Source organism: Durio zibethinus, chromosome 1 (assembly GCF_047325235.1).
Source record: "Durio zibethinus cultivar Kanyao isolate XHJ-2024 chromosome 1, ASM4732523v1, whole genome shotgun sequence".
NCBI classification, from domain to species: Eukaryota; Viridiplantae; Streptophyta; class Magnoliopsida; order Malvales; family Malvaceae; genus Durio; species Durio zibethinus.
This window is the reverse complement of record NC_143162.1, coordinates 28067312-28090957: the sequence shown is the minus strand read 5'-3', so window position 1 is coordinate 28090957 and position 23646 is coordinate 28067312. Positions and strand designations below refer to the sequence as shown.

The 23646-nt window shown below is 30.3% G+C and overlaps 1 pseudogene; it reads left to right on the top strand.

Moving 5' to 3' along the window:
- Positions 1 to 15974: 15974 nt before the first annotated feature.
- LOC111311199 (protein LAZ1 homolog 1-like) lies at positions 15975 to 18186 on the top strand (annotated as a pseudogene).
- The last annotated feature ends 5460 nt before the right edge of the window (positions 18187 to 23646 follow it).

Below are 23646 nucleotides of genomic sequence, written 5' to 3'. Positions count from 1 at the left end.
ATGGTTTTGGCTAGGATGGTTAGAGCCTAATTGCTCAAAGAAATCAACTACAGACACTTCCACATGCACTAATACTTTGAGAAATATTACCAACCTATAGATCACCAAAGCAAACATGTCTTGTTCGTAATCATCATTAAAATGTTTCTTTATGTGCTCTAACAAAAAAGTTGAACGAATTGAATTGATTCTACTATATTCTTTCCTATGTTTATCAATTTTCTCTATCCCAACTTTCATGATCCTAGCCAATTTCTTTTTAAACTTGATCCTCTTTTGTTCTTGCCAGTAGATCATGTATTAATCTACGAATTCTATTCAAAGCAAGGATGAGTACTCCTCAATCATAAAGGCCAAATCTTTTTGGTTGAATAGAAGGCATCGATAGGATGGATCCCAAAATTGTACCGTGACTCTAATTATTTATTCATCAATTTTTACCAACATAAACAATGCCACATCCTCATATATCTTAGAAAAGGATTCCTTTCTCTCTATTTCCTATTATTTCTAGGTAGCCTCTAATTTTGACATGTCACTTCGATTGAGATCCACATACATTGGCTGTGGAAGCGTCAAAATATAGCCACATCCTAAACAGTCCCTTTCTTTTTCTTAGGTACTTTTTAACTACTTTTTAACCTCTAAATAGTTCTTACATATGATGATACCACTGTAGGCTTCATGAGAGCTTCTTTTGCTGATGATTGGCCTAAAATAATTCACTTCTAAGAAATATGATACCTATATGATGCATGTAGTAAAATTAAGCAAACAAAAGAATTAAGTAAGTCAATAATGTTAATAAAATAAATAAATAAATACATAAATAAATAAATAATCAAGTGTAGCATATAATAGAGCAGAGTGTACATAGTATCCTAGCTTTAAGTAATTTTTTTGAGAAGGACGGCATGGCTCTATCCTAGACAGGATTCGTGGGGCTCATGATATGCTAGATTAGGATTTATACATCTAAAGGTTCCCAGACTATTCCTCACATCATCATCCATTATAAACTAGTAAGGCTCTTTGATCCTCACTTATTATAGGCTACTAACAAAAAAGATTCAATCTGAGTGGAAGTATTTTGCTAGCAAATGCATAGGTTATCACTTCACGCAAACTTAGCTATTTTACTTTCTCCTAAAAATGATGAAGCTTAGGTCTAGAGCTCATACATGTAAATGAATATGTAATAGTGTGCAATGGGATATATTAATCAAAATAACATAATAAACCATAAACACAAAATCAAAACAAAATAATAACTAACATACAATTTATTTTATTTATTAACTTATGTATTTCTTAAGAAAATAAAGGGAATTAAATTAAATATCAATTAAAACCAACTGAATCCAAAACTTTTAATGGTGCATAATCAAAATTTTTAGCTTAACTTTCAAAAGGTCTGCAGTAGAGTTGCCAAGCTATCATAACGTATCAATTTGGATACTCAAACGCTAGACATAAAAATTTAAAAATCGTGAAAAACACGGAGAGTCACCACTAATGTTTTTTTAGGGTGTGATTGGCCACCTAAAAATTTTATCTTAATAAAACAAGTTTAAAACTTTATTAAAAAGATAATTTTGGTATACAAAAACATATTAGGTTCAGGAGATGGTTACATGTAGGGAAGGATTAGCATTCTCATAATGCCAACAAAATTGATACTAATTAATTATACACTATTTGTGATTCTGGATAGAAATGATTGTTTTTTATATGAAATTTAATTATAATTCCCTTTGTCTTTAAGAAATAAAATTAGTTTTCAAAAAATTTTTATTTAGGAATATTATGAAAATCTTCAAATTAAAGAAATATCTTCAAAATCTTCGATATAAAGGTAGAATTCAAATATAATTTTTTCACTTAAGATTTATCATAACATTCTTTCTAAAATAATAAAATAACATTCTTTGTAAATGATAATCTTAATGACTCTCCAACATCTTGGCAATGTACCAACAATTATATTTCACGGAATGCTATTTTAATTTTATTTGGTTAAAATTAAAAATTTTTAAGAAAACTTTTTATGCAGTAAAAAAATGAATAATATAATTAATATTAAACATCAACAAACATATTTGTGAATCATTAACGCATACATTATTCTAGAAAATGAGTTATATGCAGATGATGATAAAATATGAATTTAAGAATTAGGTTTTCAAATATAGAGAGACTGTTTGGACTATTAACATCTAAGCAAAATTTGGGGTGTGACTTTTTATATTTAAAATCTTGTCATGGTATTTTTATTATTATTTTTCTTTATATATTTTTTTTTAGCAAAACAAATTTATTTTGAATTGTAGAAATGTATGAAAATTTTTAATCAAATAAAATTTCCTAAATACCCTAATATCTAGGCAGAATTCGAGAACAGATTATTTCATAAAAGGTTTTCTGCAAATCCTTAGAAATTTAAAACGAATTTGGGGTCTTGGATAGGTTTAGGTTTAAATTTTAAGAATTTACGAATCTCTCTAAAAGTCTTCAACATCTAGGCAAACTTTCGGAACAAACTCATTTTCATAATTCTTTTAAAAAATAAATTTTATATTCTTACATAATATATATATTTGCATAAATTTTTTTTTTATTATTATTATTACTATTATTATTATGTTTTTGGAGTTGTATCAAGCTAGAACATATAGGGTATAAATTGCGCATATTTATATAATGATAACATAAAATATTAATCATAAAATTAACACACAGAACATTAAACAAAGAAATTATAATGCACGAGGCTTAAACTTAGTTACTATAATAACATAAGAGAAATGAGTGTAGGCCTACATGTAATAGGCATGGGACCGATTCAGAATAAATATATTTAGCCCCTACCCCAATGCTTTAAAGCTATCTTATATTAATAAATAAGAAATAGAAAGGAAAAAATAAAAATAAAAACTTTTAGACCTATATTCTATCTATGTCACATTTTCATTCTACTTTGGATTTAACACTACAAGGAACAAGAGAAACTGCCAATGTATCAACTCTTTAATGCCTAGACCTTTATTATTACTTGCAAAATTATTAAAAACCAAGTCTGGGACCCACGATTTGATTTAGAAGGGGATTCTCTGCAACCTCAAGCCTAGAAGAAAATAAGCTTAAAAAGTAAATTCCCATGGCAATAGAAAGGATGAAAACTAGTTTGAAAAGTAATGAATAACCTAAAAAATAAGTACAAGAAAAATATACACAAGAAGGATCAAGTCACATAAAGCCTATATTGATGATTTATCAACCTAAAAAAACCATATACTATCCTCATCTAGTGTCAAAGATCTTGAATAGCAAAGGTAATGATTCAACCCATAAGCAAGCAACCACCATGAAATGAAAATTGAACAACGAAGATAGCCCCATTTTCCCCTCAAACTCTAATTATTCTTTTCCACAGGTTGCATGAAATTGAAGGTAAAATGTTGGGAAAGAAGTAAGAAGTAACTAAAGAATTCTAGAAAAGTAAATGAGAAGTGAAATAAACCAAGAACAATGGCCAAACTGTGACTGCCTAACCAATGGAGGGATTGTAGTCATGGCACTTAAAATGAGCTTGATATAGTGGCCATTTCTTCAAAAGTTAATTATGAAAAATAATGGACAAGGGGATAACATATTAGGAAAACTTAAGAGGATTTAAAAAAAAATTAAAGTAAAAAGGCTATGAAACGTTAGCAAGGAAGTTAGTTGAGAATGAACAGGGCCCAGATAAATGTATTTAAAGTTTACAAGCTCTTTTTCTATCTAAAGATTCATGGGAGGTAAGCTACAAACATGGAAGTAAGATGGGAACTTCTTTAGGAAACAAGGAAGGAAAACAATGTAGGAAAAACTCTGTGGGAAAGCTTAAATTGTGAATACCCATGAAAAATAAAGCACTATGATTCCCTAGCTAGTTTTAGGTCCATTTTTTTTACTAACCAATGATGAGGCATGAATGATAAAGGAATAGAGATCTAAAGGGAAAAAAATAAGGTAAAACAGCCCCATGGAATGATTCAAATTGCTGTTGCCATTAGAAAAAGCTAGAACTATTTTTCCAATTGATGAAGAAGGTAGTAAACTCTTAAAGCTTTGAACTTTTCCTACCTACAAAATAATACCATGCGAGTAAATCAAATACCATGCAAAACGTTAAACTTTTTACAAGTTTCTTTAAAAGATCTGGTTTAAACCATATAAGCAACGACTTAAAAGGGACTTAGAGGCTACCAACCTTCATTTTTTATTTTTTAGGTGCATATATGAAGCAGGATATACATTACATATTAACAAAGAAAAAAAAAGTTTTTACCTTTTGTTTTTATTTCTTATTGTTTGTTCTTGGTTTTTCCTCTTTTTTGGTTTTTATTTTTTCCTCTATTTCTTTTTACTTTTTTGTCTTCTCCTCAAAAAAACCCTTTTTTTAAAAAGCCCCCCTTTTTTTCTTGTAAAGAAGAAAACCACTAAAATATCTTTGAAAGCTTAAATATAAGCCTTTGGATCAAATTTCATCTAAAGGGAAAAATTCCTTCCTTCTTTTTTTTTTTTCAAGAAGTAATCTTTAGTCATTGGATCAAGATTTAATATGAGATGTACTTATCCATATTATTCACTATAAAGGTTGGATTTTTATAGCCCCTAAACCAAATAAAAAGACCATTTTACCCTTAGTACAAAGTTTTCGAGATTTAGGCCATTTTCTTAGAAATCAATGTTCTCATGCTCATTTTTGGGATTTTAAAGCTTAAAAATCATGAAATTTTATAAAATTGAGATTCGAAAAGTCTTATGAAAATTTGATCTCAGGAAAGCCAAATGAAAAAATTACCTTTAAGGGGTATTTTAGTAATTTTACATATCTCGAGGTACTGTTATGATTTCAAATGCACAAAAAGTCATAAAATATTATGAAATTAAGATTTGGTAAATTTCATTGAAAAAAATCAGCTTTGAGACAGTCAAATTATGAAAATCCTCTTCAAGGGCATTTTAGTACTTTTATATTTTTCCAAGTGCAATAAACATTTTTAGTGTTTTGAAAATCATCAATTTTAACTTTAAACCACATTGATTCCAATTAGGTTGTGAATTTTTAGAATTGACCTAGGTTATATCCATTATGATTAAGTTTTGTGTAATTTTGACTTTGTTTGACTAATTTTAACTTTATTAATAAAGTTTGATCGAATTTGACCTGAATTGACTTAGGGCTTACTCGCTTCATTTATTCTTTATTTCTCATGCATGCCCATGAAAATGTAGTCTCCATATAAATCCCATGCAAAAGAGTTTGACAATACAGTTCTTCTTTTCCTTTATTTATTATAGGCCTAAATATCGATGCATTTTATGAGCTCTTAAGGTGGGCTTTCTTATGGGCTTCAAATAAGCTTTGTTTACACTTATAATTGGGTTTTTAAATGATTTACATAATGGTCCTAAATTAATGGCTCCAATCCATATTCATAAATGGGCAAAGGTCAATCATGTTAATTAAATGTTCCAAACAAAATTCAATGTCTACACCAGCTAGGGGAAAAGAGTCTTCAACTGTTGTCACTCACTTAAGCTTTAACTCAACTTCTAGTTCTAATCGAGACTTTGAAGAATTTTTAGGAAATTTGTTAAAAATTTTTAATGTGATTTTTTCTAGATTTGTAGAGGTATGAATAAAGAATAATAAAAAAAAAAGATTAAAACTCACAAAAATTGATTAATATCCAATGGAAAAAATGGCAATTAGGTTAGAAACAAAAATTGCCAAATAGATTTGAGATTTAAGAGAAATTAGAACAAATTGAACTCGAATTTTAAAGAACATGAACTTTTATTGAAAAATTCTTAAAAGGCATGAAAAATAAAGGTAATAAAAGTAAATTTTGTTAGAAAATAATTGTAATTTTCTCTCAAATAGCCTTCTAAAAGAACAAAGAGGAAACTGTTTAGAAAGAACAAAATAAAGGCATGAAGATTAAAGAAAAAAATTTTTAGAAAAATCTCTAAAAAGTCACCCAAATGGCTGGCCGACCCTTGTATTTATAGGCTAAAAGTGAGGTGGTTCAACCAATGAAAATGCAAAAAAATGCCAGCTAAGTTGCCACATCTTTTATAGTCTTCCAACTCATCTAACTATCTCTTTTACCTTTTTTATTTGCTTCACTTTACTTCATACCTGCTTCTTTTGATCTTGTAAGCTCCAAAAAGTTAAAATTACCTCTAATGAGAAGCCTTTAAATTGCTAACTAAGCAACTACATTTGCTCCCTCTTTGAATCTAAGAAACGGAGCCACAAGCCTTGATTATCCATCAAGTGCATCATATTGCTTGCATTCAATCTTTGCTTCTAATTATTGGCACCAACTTGTAATTACTTCCTCATTCAATTTCCAACCAAATATAGACCATTTAGTTGCCAATTTATGCATGAAAAATTTTAGAAAAATCTAGAAAATTCTTAGCTCAAAGATGGTTTCAAACCACACCAATGCATATATCACCATTTTAACACATTTAAAGATACTACAAAAGTGACAAAACACTAATGAGCTAAAAATGATATTTTTTCATTAAAATATAAAGATTAAAGCTTAAAATAAAGTTTAGTTAAGCTTAAGTAAGCTAAGGAAATCAAAGAGGAAAAAGGTAAAAAAATCTCCCATGATCGCAACAAAAAGCATATGCATACTAGTTTTGGCCTTGCATAGGTTTTTGTACCAACATGCATCCAAAATGAGTCCAAAAAGCTTTATTTTCCCTCATTTTCATATTTTTGCTTATACATTGAATATTTATGCATTTAAGAGTATTTTTCTAAAATTTTTCAAGAAACAAACAAATATTCAAAAGAAATTGCATTAAAAAGTTATGATAAAGTGCTAAAATTTTAGTGCAATCAATAAGCTCTACAATAAAAAAAATGTAAAGAAAATCTTAGGCCAACCATTATAAAGTCCCACTATACCTAAATTTGCTTAGACTCTAAAGGGGTAACAACTTTATTTTTAAAGGTCGACACTATGATACTATACCTTTTATTAGGGAAATCAAACTTGATTTTCATTATGGAGACATGGTGAGTAAAGCACAGATTAAGGTAGTTTTTAGGATTGGTTCTACACTTTAGGCTCCTCATTACCCTCTTGGAGGTTATACCTAGGGGGCAAATAGTGTAAAAAGGGATAGCGTCTTTATCATCATCATCGTCAGCAGCTTTTGCCTACCCTTCACCTTCCCCCTCTTTTTCAATTTGGTCAAACCCCTCTGCCTATTTGGAGCTCTAAGATTGCTCAACCTTAGAAGCTTTATCACTAGCTGTTCGACCTCTAAAGAATGAACATGCCTTTAAACCTTAACAAGTGCTAAGACTTTCATTACATCAGAGGACGAAGAAGTTGAAGGGGAGTCAAAAGACTTTTTAAACTCAAAAGTAAAACCAAAGCTAGACTTTGAGCTCAAATCATTGGCAAGTTGGGTAAAAGAAAAAAAGTAAAAAGAGTAAGGATAGTTTGAGAGAGCAAAAGAAGTAAAGGAAAGATTAGATAAAAAAGATAAATTGAACACGGCTATTAGGATTGAAAAGTTTTGAAGGTTAAAATCAATTATGCCTAGAAGCGTGTTCATCCTATGATAAACCTTTTTCTTCTTACTTAGGCATTATTTTTCATTTATTTTTAGCTTTCAACAGACATAGGATTTAACTAGTAGGCAGCTTGACGATAGTCCCTTTTTGTAATGACATAGGGTACTTCATCATTCAAAAAAAAAGTTTACTCGATATGACCTTCATTTACTTCTACCTTAAAATTGTTAGACATGCTAGAAATAGAAGACATAATGAAAGGGAAAAAAATATGCTAAAAATTTAAAAAAAAAAAGGTCGGACAAAAGAATGTTAGAAAATTTGAAGGTCGGTTAAATTTGGTTAACTTAAGAATTTAGATATCTAGGTAGTAAGAAAATGGGACCTCAAAGGGTCCTTTATATAGCCAAGTTCTAGATCTAATAAATGCTCAAGATTAAACTTTGTCACCATAACGGTTATCGAATATGACCCTTTACATTCTTAGCTTTACTTCAAAGAATCATCGAATTTTCTCTCTTTAATCAATTTATATTCGAATGAATCTGTATAAGGGGTACGTAAGCCCACCTATTACATAAAATTAACCTTAAAAAACCTACTAGTATAATGTTAACCTTACACTTATGCCACCTCGGACTTCATATAATCCACAACAAAAAATGCATAAGTACCACATTAGCTATCAACATAATAGGATGTCAATCATAGTTTAAGGGATATAAACATGATGCTAATCTCCTTATATCAACAAACATTGTTCACCTCACCTTACGTAAAACATTTTTCCTTTATTACCTTGGCAAGTTAAGGTTGGACCAATGGTCAAACAAAAGCTCCAAATGAAACCCATGCTCATCAACAATGTGACTTAAATAGTGATAGATCGACCAATTTTATCTTCGTCAGTCTAAAATGTCAGATTGTTCGATGGAATGAGAGAATGTTAGGGGCATTTTAGTGTTGAAAGGGCTAAATAATCTTTTTTTTCATTAGTATAAATCAACTGACAATTAAAGGTATTTTAATTATTTTGGCTAAACTGACATGTTAAGCAGACCTGAATTTCGAGGTCCATGTCAGCTTGGCCACTTCATCAAGGTTAGTTCTAGTCCTTAAGGCTGACCTTAGATAGCCTAGGCCTAAAATCCCTCATCACACAAGTATAAATAGCACTATCTAGGTATTTGTAAGTAATCTTGAACCTTTTAGCTTTAAGCCTTTTATTTAATTATTTTTTTTTCATTTTTAGATTGATCTCTAACTTGGGTATCGGAGCACAAATGGAAGATCACCCTCAATCTTTGTTGTTAACTACTTTTTTTCTCTCTTTTATGTTTTCAGGGTTTTACCTTTTTAGGATAGTTTGGCACAAAAACTACCATTGAGACTATGGTACCGACTGTGAACTTAGGTTACAAGTTAGACTTCAAAGCCATTGCTCTTCATGCTCAAAATACTGAATACAACCCAAAAATATTTGATGCCGTGATGATGAGTATAAGGGCAACCAAAATTGCTACTTTCATATTCTCTTTTGGAAAGATATTTTGCATTAGAGCCTAGACTAGGAAGCAACTGTTCCTGGCTTCCCTTGCTCGAATCATTCAAAAACTTGGTTTTGATGTTAAGTTTAAGGAATTCAAGATATAAAACATGGTTGCCTCTTATGATTTTAAATACCCTTTAAGTCTACATGGCTTGTGAATTCTTATAGCTAGGTTTCAATATATGAGCCAAAGTTGTTTCCAGGATTGATTTATTAGATGAAACAATCCAAAATTATGGTTATGGTTATTGCTGGAGCTTAGAAAAGAGAGGAAATTCTTATAGCCTTTGAGAACATATATCTATTTCTCATATCTTTCAAAATAAGCAAATGAAATAATTTTTTAATAGGGCTATTATAGAAGAAGCCACAATTGATAATTTACTCATTTTATTTTACTTGTAAGAGTGAATTTATTGTAAATATCAGGAGGACCAAATTTTCTTTTATGTATAGTTCAATTCTTCCTTTTGATGAAAATTTAATATCAATAATATGCTTTGATTTGCTTCTTATTTAAAATATTTTCTGTGAATCTCTATAAAAATTATAAATTTTTTTATGTGAATATGAGATATTCAATGTCATGGATAATTAAAAAAATAGTTCATAGTATCATGTAAAATTATATTAGCAAGCTTTTTTTATTTGTCCAAATGATGCCATAATCTAGGATAGGAAATTGCAAGCTTTTAAATTTAGCAAATTATCATTATAAACTACAAACTACTAACACTTGACTTAACTATTAGCATTAACTTTTCCTATGAGTAAAGATCCCATATTTGAAATATAGTTTGAATATCTACTAGTTACAACAAAATTCATTATTATGCAAATTTTTAGCCTCCATGGTAAAATTATGGGTTAAGGTTGCAGAATAAGTATTGCTTAGAGTAAGCACTAACAGCAACTAAATATTGCAGCTAGATGTTTAAACTCTTTTCAATATTAACTTGTTGACTTCGAATTTTAGAGGAAAACATCTATTTCTAACTGATCCATTCATTTCAAATCCAAATTTGATGGCTAAAACATACTTGTAAGAACATATACCACCCATATGAATATAAATACAATAATTTTCATAATGAAGCAAGAAGCGTAGCTCTCTTGCCCATTAGCACTATGTAGGAAAAAACAAATACTCACAACACCCACACACACAAATAATAGAACAAGCCCAAAATAAAAACATACAAATATATTTGTTTTGCTCCAACTTAAATTAGCTTACTCTATACCTAATCCATTAATAAATAAATCTTTATAGCTGTGAGACTTTTAAAGTAAAAAATGCTAGAAAAAACTCTTTACTTAAAACTTAACTTAAAACCTAGTTACATTCTTTTAATTGCCTATTCACTTAGTTATTCTTTTGGTGTCTAACTATTTTAAATTACCAAACTAAAATCAAAGCATCTTATTTATAAAGATGAAACACCTTCTAACTTTACTAAACTCCTTATATGGGATTCAATAGGAACTCTTAACTTTTATAACTTCACTCAACTTTTGATGTGGGATTGAGAGATTTAAGGCAAACATTAACAAATCTTCTCTTAACTTGAATCTCTAAACACTTTAATAGTATATGTAAAACTGACATGCTCACCTACTTTTTTCTTTTATCGTATGGATCCTAACAATTAAGCCTCCATCAATGTATTTTTTCTGTCATATTGCATAGGATTGTGTGCAATGCTTATTGTAGACTTGTTATTATAATAGAGTCTCATTGGTCCATCCCATTTGATTTTCAGTTCTTCTAGAATAATCTTTAACTATAGTAGTTCATAAGTTTCTTAAGCCATTGCTCTAAACTCTACTTTAGCATTTGATATTCCCACCATATTTTGTTTTTTACTTCTCTAAGTTACAAGATTACCACCTAAAAAAGTACAATAGCTTGAGGTAAATCTTTTATCAGTTATCAAATTTGCATAATCAGTATCTGTATATGTCTCTAGTACCAGTCTTAAATTTCTTTTGAACAAGATAACTTTCCCAAGGTTAGCCTTCAAATAGGGTAGCACACGGTAGATAGCTTGTAGGTGCATTTCTTTAGGACTATGCATAAATTGACTTATGACACTCATAGCATATGCTATGTTAGGTCTAATGTGTAAGAGATAAATGAGTCTTCCAACTAATCTTTGGTACATTTCTCTATCTACACAGTATCTTCATTAACTTTTCTAAGTTTATGATTAGGATCTATAAGGGTACTTGTAGGTTTACATTCGAGCTTCCTAGTTTCTCTCAAAAGATCCATCACATATTTTTGTTGTAAGATGAAAATACTATGCCGTGAGTGAGCTACTTCAATTTCTTCTAAGTACTTCAATCTTCCTAGCTCTTTTTATCAAATTCTCTTGCCAAACACTATTTTAGAGATTCTCTCTCTTTTTCATCATCTTCGGTTACAATTATATCAACATATACTAATAGAATTGTGACTTTCCTTGAATTTGAGTGCTTGATAAATAGTGTGTGATCCCTTTGACTCTGCTTATATCCCATTGCTAGCATCACTTTGGCAAATCACTCGAACCAAGCCTTAGGAGACTGTTTAAGGCCATATAAAGCCTTTTTCAATTTGCATACTTTGCTTATAGATGACTTCCAAATCTCGGTGGAACTTTCATATATATTTTCTCTTTCAAATCACCATGTAAAAAAGTATTCTTTACATCAAATTGTTAAAGCTACCAATTGTAATTTGCAGCCAAAGATAATAAAATCCTAACTGTATTCATCTTGGCAACTGGAGCAAAAGTTTCTTGAGAATTCACTCCATAAGTTTAGGTGTAACTCTTAGCCATAAACCTAGCCTTATACCTTTCAATAGTACCATTTACCTTGTATTTTACAGTGAAAACCCATTTACACGAAACTGAATTTTTTCTTGTAGGTAATTCTATCAGTTCCCATGTCTTAGTTTTTTCTTAAGGTCCTATTTCTATTTTCATGGCCTACCTTGATTTCTCATTGGATAATGTATCGTATAATGTAGATGGAATAGAAATAATGTTTAAGCTCATAAGAAAATTTTTGTGGGATAGTGAGAATTTTTTAAATGACACAAAATTAGAGATTGGGCATAGTAGATGTTTAGTACATTTTCTGGTTCTTTTTCTAATGGCAATAGGCAGATCATAATCACTAGTTTTAGGAGATTTATGCTCATTTTGAGAAATATTCAAAGATTGTAGTTACCTCATTTTCAGAGTTAGGATCAAGTTCTTAGACTTCCACTGGTTCATGGGTTGGAACTTTTCTTCTTGAGTATACTTGTAATTCCTTTATAGAATCAAAAGTAGAATTATCCTTAGTCATAGTTTCTGTGTTTGGAATTGGTTCAAACTTAGATTCAGTGTTTGACTTTGACTTAAAAAAATGGATTTAGACTCAAAAGAATTAATAGGTGAAACTATTTTGGAGGAGGACAAGTCAAGCAAAAAGAAGTCTTTATCCTTATCTTTCATAAATGATGTCCCTTTCTGAAGATAAGGTTGAGTAAAAAATAGTTTACTTTATTCAAAAGTGACATCTGTGGACACAAAATTTTTTGGTTGGAGGATGATAACATCTTTTCTGAGTTGATGAATACCCTACAAAGATACACTTAATTGCTCTTGGATCTAACTTCTCCCTATTATGACTATGACCATGAACAAATGATGTACAACCAAATATCCTAGGTGTGAGGTTGTTTGTGGTATTAAATTTGGGATAGAATTGTGAGAGTAGTTTCATAGGAGTTTTAAATCATAAAACCTTCGAAGGTAACCTATTTATAATGTGTGTGGCAGTGAGAACAACTTTTCCCAATAGGATTTGGGTACATTTGCTTGAAAAAGGAAGGCTTAGGTTATAGCTAATAAATAGCTATTTTTTCTTTCTGTCACTCTATTCTACTATGGAGTATTAACACTAAATGACTTATGGATAATTTTTTTTTTGAAAATATGTAGATAGACTCTGGCTGAAATAGTTTCCTGCATTATTAGACCTAAATCTCTTAATTTTCACTTCAAATTGATTTTAGATCATGATTTGGAAGCTTAAAAATATACTATTCACATCTGATTTGGATTTAAGTAAAAAAAATCTAAGAGACTCTGGTACAATCATCTATGAATGAAATAAACCATTTTATAGCAAAAATATTAGGAATTGTAGAGGGACCCCAAATGTCACTATGAATCAAGTAAAAAAGAGTAGAACTCATTTTATTACTAATTGAAAAATACATACGTCTATGTTTTGTAAGTTCACAAACATCACAATGAAAATTTTTTACATTTAATCCTTTAAGCAAAGAAGGAAATATGCTTCTCAAAGTTTCAAAAGAATGATGTCCAAGACGAAAATGATAAAGCTAGATTTTATTTTTATTGAGAGATTTTTTAGAAAGAAATGACAAAGGTAAACTATTCTTGATATTACTTACGTTGTTGGATGTCTCAAGATAATATAGTCTATCATTTTTCTTAGCAAGTCTAATCCTCTTTCTCGATCCTTAATCTTGAAATTCATAATAGGAGGGATAAAAAGTCACATTGTAGTTCATGTCTCTAGTAAGTCTTTGTATAGATATCATATTAGTAGACAATCTAGAAACATGAAAAACATCTTTAAAAACAAATGAAGGATTAATTTGAGCATCTCTTAATCCTGCTACTGTAGTAAGTGAACCATTTACAATAATAATTTTTTTATTATCAGGACATAGGGTATATGTACTAAACTTTTATGAAAAATGTGTCATGTGGTTTGTAGCTCCTAAGTCAATGACAAAAGAACTCTTAATAGACTTATCCGAGACATAAATTCCATGAGAATTAGAGACTTTACTTGAACTAGATACTTTACACGAGTGTGCCAAAGAACATACACTAATAGTCTTTTCAAGAGTTCCTATTAGGCTTCTCAGTTTCTCAATCTCTTCTTGTCCAACTCTCCTTGTTCTCAAGACTTCTCTCGATTTGACTCTATTGCAGTCATGTGAGCTTTTCCTTGATTTCTTGGTTGTCCTCATTTATAACCCTATTCTTTACTTGAAGTTGAAGGTTTTCCATTTAGTTTCCAACAATGATCTCTGGTGTGCCTTGGCTTTTTACAATAGATGCACCAAAGATTGTCACAATTTGAGGTTTTAGCCAAATCATTTTTCCCTTTCTCACTGACTGGTAATTGGTCTAAGTTGTGGCTCTTCCCACCATTAGACACCATAGCATATCCTTCTACATGTAGACTGCCAAGCATTACTCCTCTTCTACTCTCTTCTACTCTAACCATGGAGATCACCTCATTTAAAGAAGGCAGATCCTTTTTTCCAAAATTTGGACTCTGACTTAATCAAACTCAACATTAAGTTCGATAAGAAAATCATAAACTCGATCTTTTTCAATAAATTTCTTCAAAGTTGTTGCATCTTCACTGCACTTTATTTTTATGCACCGATAGTGGTCCATCTCTTGCCAAAGATTTTTTAGGAGAATAACATATTTTGTGATTGACTTATTCCCTTGTTTGAGAACTGTAATCTCGATCTTTATCTCATAGACTTGAGCAGCATCTCTAACTTTGGAGTAGGTTTGTCGAATTCCTTCCTAAATGTTTTTGGCCATGGATAAAAACATGCAAGTGTTACTAATATTTGGTGTCATAGAATTTGCCATCCATGACATAATCATAGAATCCTTTTTATCCCAAGCCTTAAATTTTGGATCTCCTATCTTAGGGCCAATACCAAGAAGATGGCTCAATATTTCTTTCCCTTTTAGAAAGGTTTGAACCAATTGAGACCACTTCAAGTAGTTCTTTCCATTCAATTTGTATGCCACTTGGATATTTTGTAGTTCTCCTATGGTTTGACCAGTTGTCACTTCTTCAAATCGGGTAGTAGCAGCATATTCTGCTATTTTTGACATAGTTATCTTTCTCAAGACTAAAATGAGTCTTAATAGTAAAGATTTAACGAGAGACGATTCTACGCAATAAAAGCCAAAAGGAAAAATAAGATTATGAAAGACAATGGAATTTGGCTATGAAGGCTTAAAATAGAATTCAGCAACAAAGGCTGAAAAACTTTTCTTACCAAGAAAAGCCTAAAGCCCTGATACCATGTGAAAAAACTATGGAAAAACTGAGTGTGGAAAAACTTTGTGGAAACAAACTGAGTTCTGTTGAATTATACAAACGCCATAGGTTTATATACAGCTAACTAGAGAGTAAATTAGGAAACTAAATCTTCCTAAATCTGATCCCTATAATTAAAGGATTTTCTATTATAATATTCTATCCTTAATTCTAGAGATACAAATTATTAATTTTAGGGATACAAATATATACAGATTACAATCAACTACACAAATTACAATAAGCTGTAACTAAGTGTTTTCCCACAATACCAAACATTTAAAATTTCTAACCACACTTTTTAAATGCACTTCTCCCTACCCAAACTTTTTCCAACCAAGACAATGATGCTTAACTTGCCCTTAGTGCTATAGTCATCTAGTTTGTCATTTCATAGCTGCATCATCAAAGGAAATCTATTGCCTAGAAAATTTCCTATTCTAAATACAAATTAGTTGAAAATAGGTAGCTTGGTAGTTTCATTTTATAAGTAATCTACTTGCTAGAGATCCATGATAAAGAATTCTTATGCCTGAATAATTGTGCTCTTATTTAGAAAACTTTTTTTGTAATTTATGAAGCCCAGATGTGTGCTTAGAGACAAATAGTGACAAGCTACAATAGACTGCTTGGATTCCTATTCCATGGCTTTTCATGATGGAGTCATAAATAAGTGTTGTTAACCTCCTACTTGGAGTCTTAGTGATAACCATTGGGGTGTCCTGATGGGGACAAGTTTCTTGCATGTTACATCCATCCTTTGCTTCCATTTACTTGTCCTACTAATACTGTTTTCAGCTAACAAAAATATGCACTACTGTTTATGTTTCTTTTTTCCCCTAATTTTGATTTGACCTGAAAAAATGATGTCTGTAGGTGGGGTGGCACGTACAATTGAATTCATGGAAAGTCAGATAGTAATCACTACCAGCACCCCTCTTTTAGAAGATGCATATTCATATGGAGTTGTAGAACATCCTTTTTCATTAAATTGCTTCCTGAAGGATTGGTATCTTGGTCCCAAGTTCTATCATGCTGTAAAGATTGGAATTGTTCAGTATGTATGTATTTATATTTCTAAGAAACTTTCATTGGATCATCTACTTCTCTTTGAAATTTTACAGCCTTCTGATGCTTATCAAAGTATCTGTCTTTCAGATGATACTGAAAATGATCTACGCATTACTGGCAATGATTTTGGAATCCCGTGGACTTTATGAAGAAGGAAAGTTTGAATGGAGATACGGGAGAGACAGATGGTTCCACATTTTAAGAATCTGAAAACTTTATTACACATATATACGTATCATGGGTGGCTATGGATTTTAACTGCATGTAATTTTAGTAGTTTTTTTGTTATCTATCATCTCAGTCTAACCTTAAGCACTCTGATTCTCTGGCAGCTACCTGTACTTGACTGTAGTTCTTAATTTCAGTCAGACTTGGGCCCCATATTGTCTTGTACAGTTCTATGCTGTTACTAAAGAGAAGCTGGAACCAATTAGACCATTGGCCAAGTTTTTGACATTTAAGTCAATTAATTCCTGACTTGGTGGCAAGGTGTTGCCGTTGCATTTCTTTTTTCTATGGGAGCTTTTAAGGGGTCGTTGGCTCAGTATGTATCCAAGACTACATTATCTGTATTGAGGTATGTTATTAAACAATATATCTGTATTGATAAGTTGGCTGCAAGATTTTAGAAAATTCTTTCTTTCTTTCCTTTTTTTAGCAAGAGATTGTTGTTTCTGAAAATGTACTAAGTAAGCACCGATGTTTGAAGGTGTTGAAAGGTTTGCTGTTGTTGGTCTATGCAAGACAATATGTTATTCCATTCATTCTTGAGTTCTGGTTGGGTATTTTTTAACCAGTCTTACCTTCGGCATTTTTGCGTAAGTTCTCACAATTGAAACCTCTGCTAAAACTGTTACTCACATATCTAACACATCAAAGTAGGGATGGTGGTAGGGTCTCTTAACTTTCCAAATGTAAGCGAGCCTAGAAATAGTTGAAGAGACTCTTGTTGGATACCCATGTCTGACACTCACTCCTGATTCTAAGTAACGTAGGTTGGAAATGCATGTACTATCATGGTACCTTTAGCATTAGATACATACTCAAGGCAGGGTGTTTCTGATAAAAGTTTATGTACTGTAGATGAGTTATGTTGTAAGTTTTTCTTGACAATGTGTAGTAATTTTCTCATTTGGAACAAAAATCTTACTGTTTCTTTTGCCAAAATTATAATATATTTTTAAAGTGTAAATCTATACTCATGTGGGAGGTTTCTAAAGTATTGTTTGCAAAATAGATGGGTGTTGCTGCTGACGTGCATCTATATGTCTTCCCTGCGGTACCTTACAAGCGTGGAGAAAGATGTGTTCATAATGTAGCTGTTATGACGGACTTTGCTTCTCTAGGAACACAGCCAGATCCCGAGGAGGTCCAAACTGTGAAAGATTATGAGAGAGAGAAGCATTTAAACATCATTTAAACTTTCCCTAGAGTGTTCGTGATGTGGTCTTGGGGAGTGGTGAAATCGTAAAGACTCTTTTAAGTTTCTGCATTTATGGCTGGATACCTTTTCTATTTTCCTGGTTTTCTTCCTTCTAATTTTCTGAAGCTCACGATAATACTGTTGAAGGCAGTGTTAGGGACAGTGGTTTGGCCAATGGCAAGAGACATCATATCCAAGCTAAAGCTGTGGCACCCAGGAATAAAAGTGCTCAATAATATTTGCAACTGCTTGTTGCTATTAGAGTTATCAAAAGGTATTTCAATATGGTTTCTTTTGGACAATGCTTAGATATATGGTACGGTAGATATTTAATTTTATTTGAAATATTTTATTATTTGAATTTGGGTTCAGTTTTATAATTGGGTCTGATCATAATTTTTTGGATTTATTGTATGTTTTATTTTCAAATGTTCAAAAATTTCGAAATTGATTAAACTCAAATGAAAGCTCAAAACAATTTAATAAAAGGCTTAATAAAATATTAATCTTTAAAGATTATTAATGATTCATTATTGATCATTAAATAAAAAAAAATCAAATAAAACAAAACAAATCAAATAAATATAATAATAAAATAATAATAACAATAAATAAATAAAAGAAAAAGCTAAATTCAAAATAAACGAGAGCCTAAGTAAAATAAAATGAAATGCGAGGAATTAGACAAAAACAAAGCAAAGCCCAAGAGTGGCCATGGATCAAAGCTCAAAAACATGACTCTTTGTTGAAGGCTCAAGCCATGGCTAAAGGGAAGCCCATTCGGCCTTAAAAATTTTGCTTGGAAAAGAGGCCCGTGGGGCCTAGCGTGGTGGAGGGGCGTCTCCCCCATTTGGCCTAAAGCTCACGCATAAAGAAGCCATGCATGGAAGAGGAAGACCAAAAAAAAAAAAAAACAAATTGTTCAAGAAAACTACATAAAAAGGAAACTGCAGCTCACGTGAAGAAGAGGTTGATGAAAAAACTGCATGAATGTGGAGGAGCACAAGCAGAAAACTGGCAGCGTGGTGGCAAGAAAACCTGGCAGCCAAGTAAAAAACTGGAAACGAAAGGGGAAGGCAATGGTGGGGAGGCTGCCAATTGCTGAAACGGGGAGCAGAAAAATAAGGAGAAGAAGGGAAAAAGCAAGCAGGAACGTGGGCAGCAAAGGCAAAAAAAAAAAAAAAGAAAAAGGGAGGACCAGAAAAAAGGAGAAAAGGGAGAATTTTCGGGCACCAAAGGGAGAAAGGAAGCATGCGGCAGAAAGGAAGGAAAAAAAAACTGAAGCAAAAAAAGAAGAAGAAACAGAAACGCTGGCAGCAGAAAGAAGAAAGGACGTGAAACAAGAGGAGGAAACACTGGTAGCAGAAAACGCAAAGAAAAAAAAATAAAAAACAGCAGTGAAACAAGGAAACAGACATGAGCAGAGAAGAGCGAAAAAGCAAGAAAAAGAACTAAAGCCCGCGAGGGGCAGTAGCAAAGAAAACAAACAGACATGAGCAGAAGAAAAGGAAGTAGGAAACGAGAGGGGCAGGCAGCAGTAAAAAAACGCGAAAGGAAAATAGAAAGAAGAGAATGGTGAAAACTGCAGGAAAAGAGAAGAGATAGGAGCCAAGCTGGGTGCGCACCAGCGAAAGGCGTTTAGCAAAAAAGTGAAACAGGCAGGAACCAAAAAGGACGGCAGTAGCAGGAAGAAGAGAGAGAAACAAACAAAAAAAAAGGAAATGTTAGCAAGACCGACCAGACCGGAAAAACAAAATAAGAAAAAGAAAGGAGAGGAAAGAACGAAAAGCAAAATAAATTTTGACAATGGCAGCAGCAAGCGTGAACTAGTAGCAGAAAATAAGAGCGGAAAAACCAGAAACAAGCAGAAAAAAGATAGCAGAAAAGAAAAATCAGAAGCAAAGAAAGGTCTATAGGTTTGAGTAACAAACTGCCTTTGGTAGTAGACAGGTAAACGAGTTTTCTATTTTTTGGACCAACTTAAGTGATTCTTTTCTTGTCTTGTGCATACCGTTTCATGTTCTTCATGTTTTTCTTGGTGTTAGTTGCTGTATGTTTGTAATCTTATTAGCTTTCTCTTTCAGAAAAAAAAAAGTAAAAATAATAAAAACTGGAATGGAGACTAAAGGAAGAGTACGAAATGCCTCCTGTAAAAAGGAAAAGAAGAATAAGAAGAGGTTTTTTTAGGACCAAAAGTCATGAAGATTTCTAAGGGAAGTACTTTTTTTTTTTTTCATTTTTTTCTACTTTCCTCGCATGGTAGCTCTAAGTGGCAAATTTGTTTGACGTCCAATACCAGTTGTGAAAACTTTCTTCCTTCGCTATTGTTGGAGGTGTGGCCGTTTTCAGTTTTCATGTTCAAGCTTCAATTTTGGTTTTGTTATTCCTAGTTTTTTATTCTAATTTCTCTTGTAGTTTAAATCTAGACCTCTATTTCCAAAAGAAGAAGAAATAAAACAGAGAATAGCATGGGTTTGCATGAGGTTTAACACCTCCTTACGTGGTCTGCATATTTTTTTTTTTTGTATTTTTTTAAATAATAATAATATATAATAAACATAAAGATCCAAATAATGCAAATAATAGTAAAAACTTAGATCATAGGAATAAATAGCTTTTTTACATTATTATTGTTATTATTTATTAATAATTGTTGTTACCAATATATGATTACTTTAACTTATACTTAATTTTGGTTGTTTAATGGTTTTATTCATGTATTATGTTACTAACTGACATGCTTATCTTATCATTGATTATATTCAAGCATTTTAGATATTATTTGCATTTTTTTTTTTTTTTTTGAAAATTTTTTTTAAATATAATAATAAAAAATAATAAAAAAAGATTTTGGAAATCCCTATTTAGATGTTAGAGGGAATTAAAAATTATGTTTAAAATAATAATAATAATAATTTCGCCTAAATGTTGAGAAATTATTAAATAATAAAAATAAAATAATAAAAGATTAATAAATAATAATAAAATTTTAATAAAAGAAAATATAAATGAAAATCTAAAAATTCATTTTCTAGAGAAATGGTGAAAAATGAGCTTATTTTAAAAATATACTTAAATGTTAGAGATTTTTAGAGCAATTCGTAAATTTTTTAAGTCCTAAAACTAAACTCTTAAATGAAACCTTAAAATAAAACCCTAAAATTAAAACCCTAAAACCTTAAAATCTTAAATCTTAAATGATATTTGAAACCCTCAATATGACCTTAAATGAAACCATAAAAATAAAACCTTTAATAAAATCCTAAACCTTAGATGAAACCCAAAACCTAAAATGAAGTCTAAAACCTAAATCCACTAAAAACCCTAAAATTATCTCAAAATTTAAGGATTTATGTGAAAACTTTTTATGAAATAATTTGTTCCTGAATACTGTCTAGATAATGAAGTATTTATGAAATTTTATTTTATTAAAATTTTTTGTATAATTCATAATTTAAAATAATAAAATTAAACAAAAAAATAGGATCTTAAATATAAAAAAGTCACCCTTAAATTTTACTTAAAAGTTGGAAGTCCAGTGGTCTTTTTATATTTAAGAATCCATTCCAAATTCTCATCTTATCGTCATCTAGGACAAACATTTATATTAATATTTGCATTTATTGCTTATATATATATATGTTTGATTTAATTATTGATGTTTATGGTTAGCTATTTAATTATTGTTTAAAAAATGAAATAAATAAATAAATTTAAAATAATATTTCGAAGAATATAATTTTTGATACTCTGCTTAAATGTTGGAGAGTCATCAGTAATTATCATTTTTAAATTTTTTTTTTATTTTTAAGGAAATATAGTGATATATCTTAGACAGAGAGGATTATTTTTAAATTCTACCTTTATGTCAAAGAATTTTTGAGGTATTTCTTTAATTTAGAGATTTTCATAGCATTTTTAAATAAATATTTTTAATAATTTTATTTCTAAAAAAATTAAGGAAATCATAATTAAATTTCATATAAAAAATTCATTTTTGTTGTGTACTAGAAAAAGGCACTCAGCAAAAAATTAAGTGAAATAGACATGAACCAAGAAAGACAGCAGTAGCAGGAAGAAGAGAGAAAAACAAACAAAAAAAAATGTTGGCAAGACAGACCAGACCAAAAAAACAAAACAAGAAAAAGAAAGGAGAAGAAAGAATGAAAAGAAAAAAAATTTTTGACAATGGCAACAACAAGTGTGAACCAGTAGCAGCAAAAAAGGATTGAAAAAACCAGAAACAAGCAAAAAAAAAGATAGCAGAAAAGAAAAATCAGAAGCAAAAAAAGGCTTATAGGATTGAGTAACAAACTGCCTTTGATAGTAGACACGTAAACCAATTTTCTATTTTTTGGACCAACTTAAGTGATTCTTTTCTTGTCTTGTCTTGTGCATACTGTTTCATGTTCTTCATGTTTTTCTTGTTGTTAGTTGCTGAATGTTTACAGTCTTATTAGCTTTCTCTTTCAAAAAAAATGTGTAAAAATAATAATCAAATAAAAATAACAAAACTTGGAATGGAGACTAAAGGAAGAGTACGAAATGCCTTCCTCCTGTACGAAGGAAAAGAAGAATAAGAAGAGATTTTTTTTAAGACCAAAAGTAATGAAGATTTTCTAAGGAAAGTACTTGTTTTTTTTTTTTTTTGCTTTCCTTGCATGGTAGCTCTAAGTGGCCAATTTGTTTTACATTCAATACCAGCTGTGAAAACTTTCTTTTTTAGCTATTGTTGGAGGTGTGGCGCAAGGTTTTCAATTTTCATGTTCAAGTTTCAATTTTGGTCTTGTTATTCCTAGTTTTTTATTCTAATTTCTCTTGTAGTTAAATCTAGGCCTCTATTTCCAAAAGAAGAAGAAATAAAACAGAGAATAAAGAGTTCCTAACAGGGAAAATGTTGCATTGGTTTGCATGAGGTTAACACCTCCTCACCTGGTCCGCATACTTCTTTTTGGGTTTTTTTAAATAATAATAATAATAAACATAAAAAACCAAATAATGCAAATAATAGTAAAAACTTAGATCATAGGAATAAATAGCTTTTCTACATTATTATTGTTACTATTTATTAATAATTGTCGTTACCAATATATGATTATTTTAACTTATACTTAATTTTGGTTGTTTAATGGTTTTACATATGTATTATGTTACTAATTGATATGCTTATGTTATCATTGATTACATTTAAGCATTTTAGATATTATTTGCATTTTTTCTTTTTTTTTTAAATCTTTTAAAATATAATAAAAAATTAATAAACAAGAAATTTTTTTTAAAAATCCATGTCTAGATGTTACAGGGAATTAAAAATCATGTTTAAAAATAATAATAATAATAATTTCATCTAAAATGTTGGGGAATTATTAATTAATAAAAATAAAATAATAAATATTAATAAATAATGATAATAATAATAATAATAAAATTTTAATAAAAGAAAATATATATGAAAAAATAAAGATTTATTTTTTTAGAGAAATTATAAAAAACGAGCTTATTTTGAAAATCTGCTTAGATCTTAAAGATTTTTAGAAAAGTTCATAAACTTTTAAAGTCCTAAAACTAAAATACTAAATGAAACCCTAAAATAAAACCTTAAAATTAAAACCTTAAATAAAATCTTAAAATTCTTAATCTTAAATGATATTTGAAACCCTCAACGTGACCCTAAATGAAATTCTAAACCTTAGGTGAAATCCAAAACCCAAAATAAAATTCAAAACCTAAATCTACTCCAAACCCCAAAGTTATCTAAAAATTCAAGGATTTATATGAAAATTTTTTGTAAAATAATTTGTTTCCGAATGCCATCTAAATGATGAGGTATTTAGGAAATTTTATTTTCTTACGAATTTT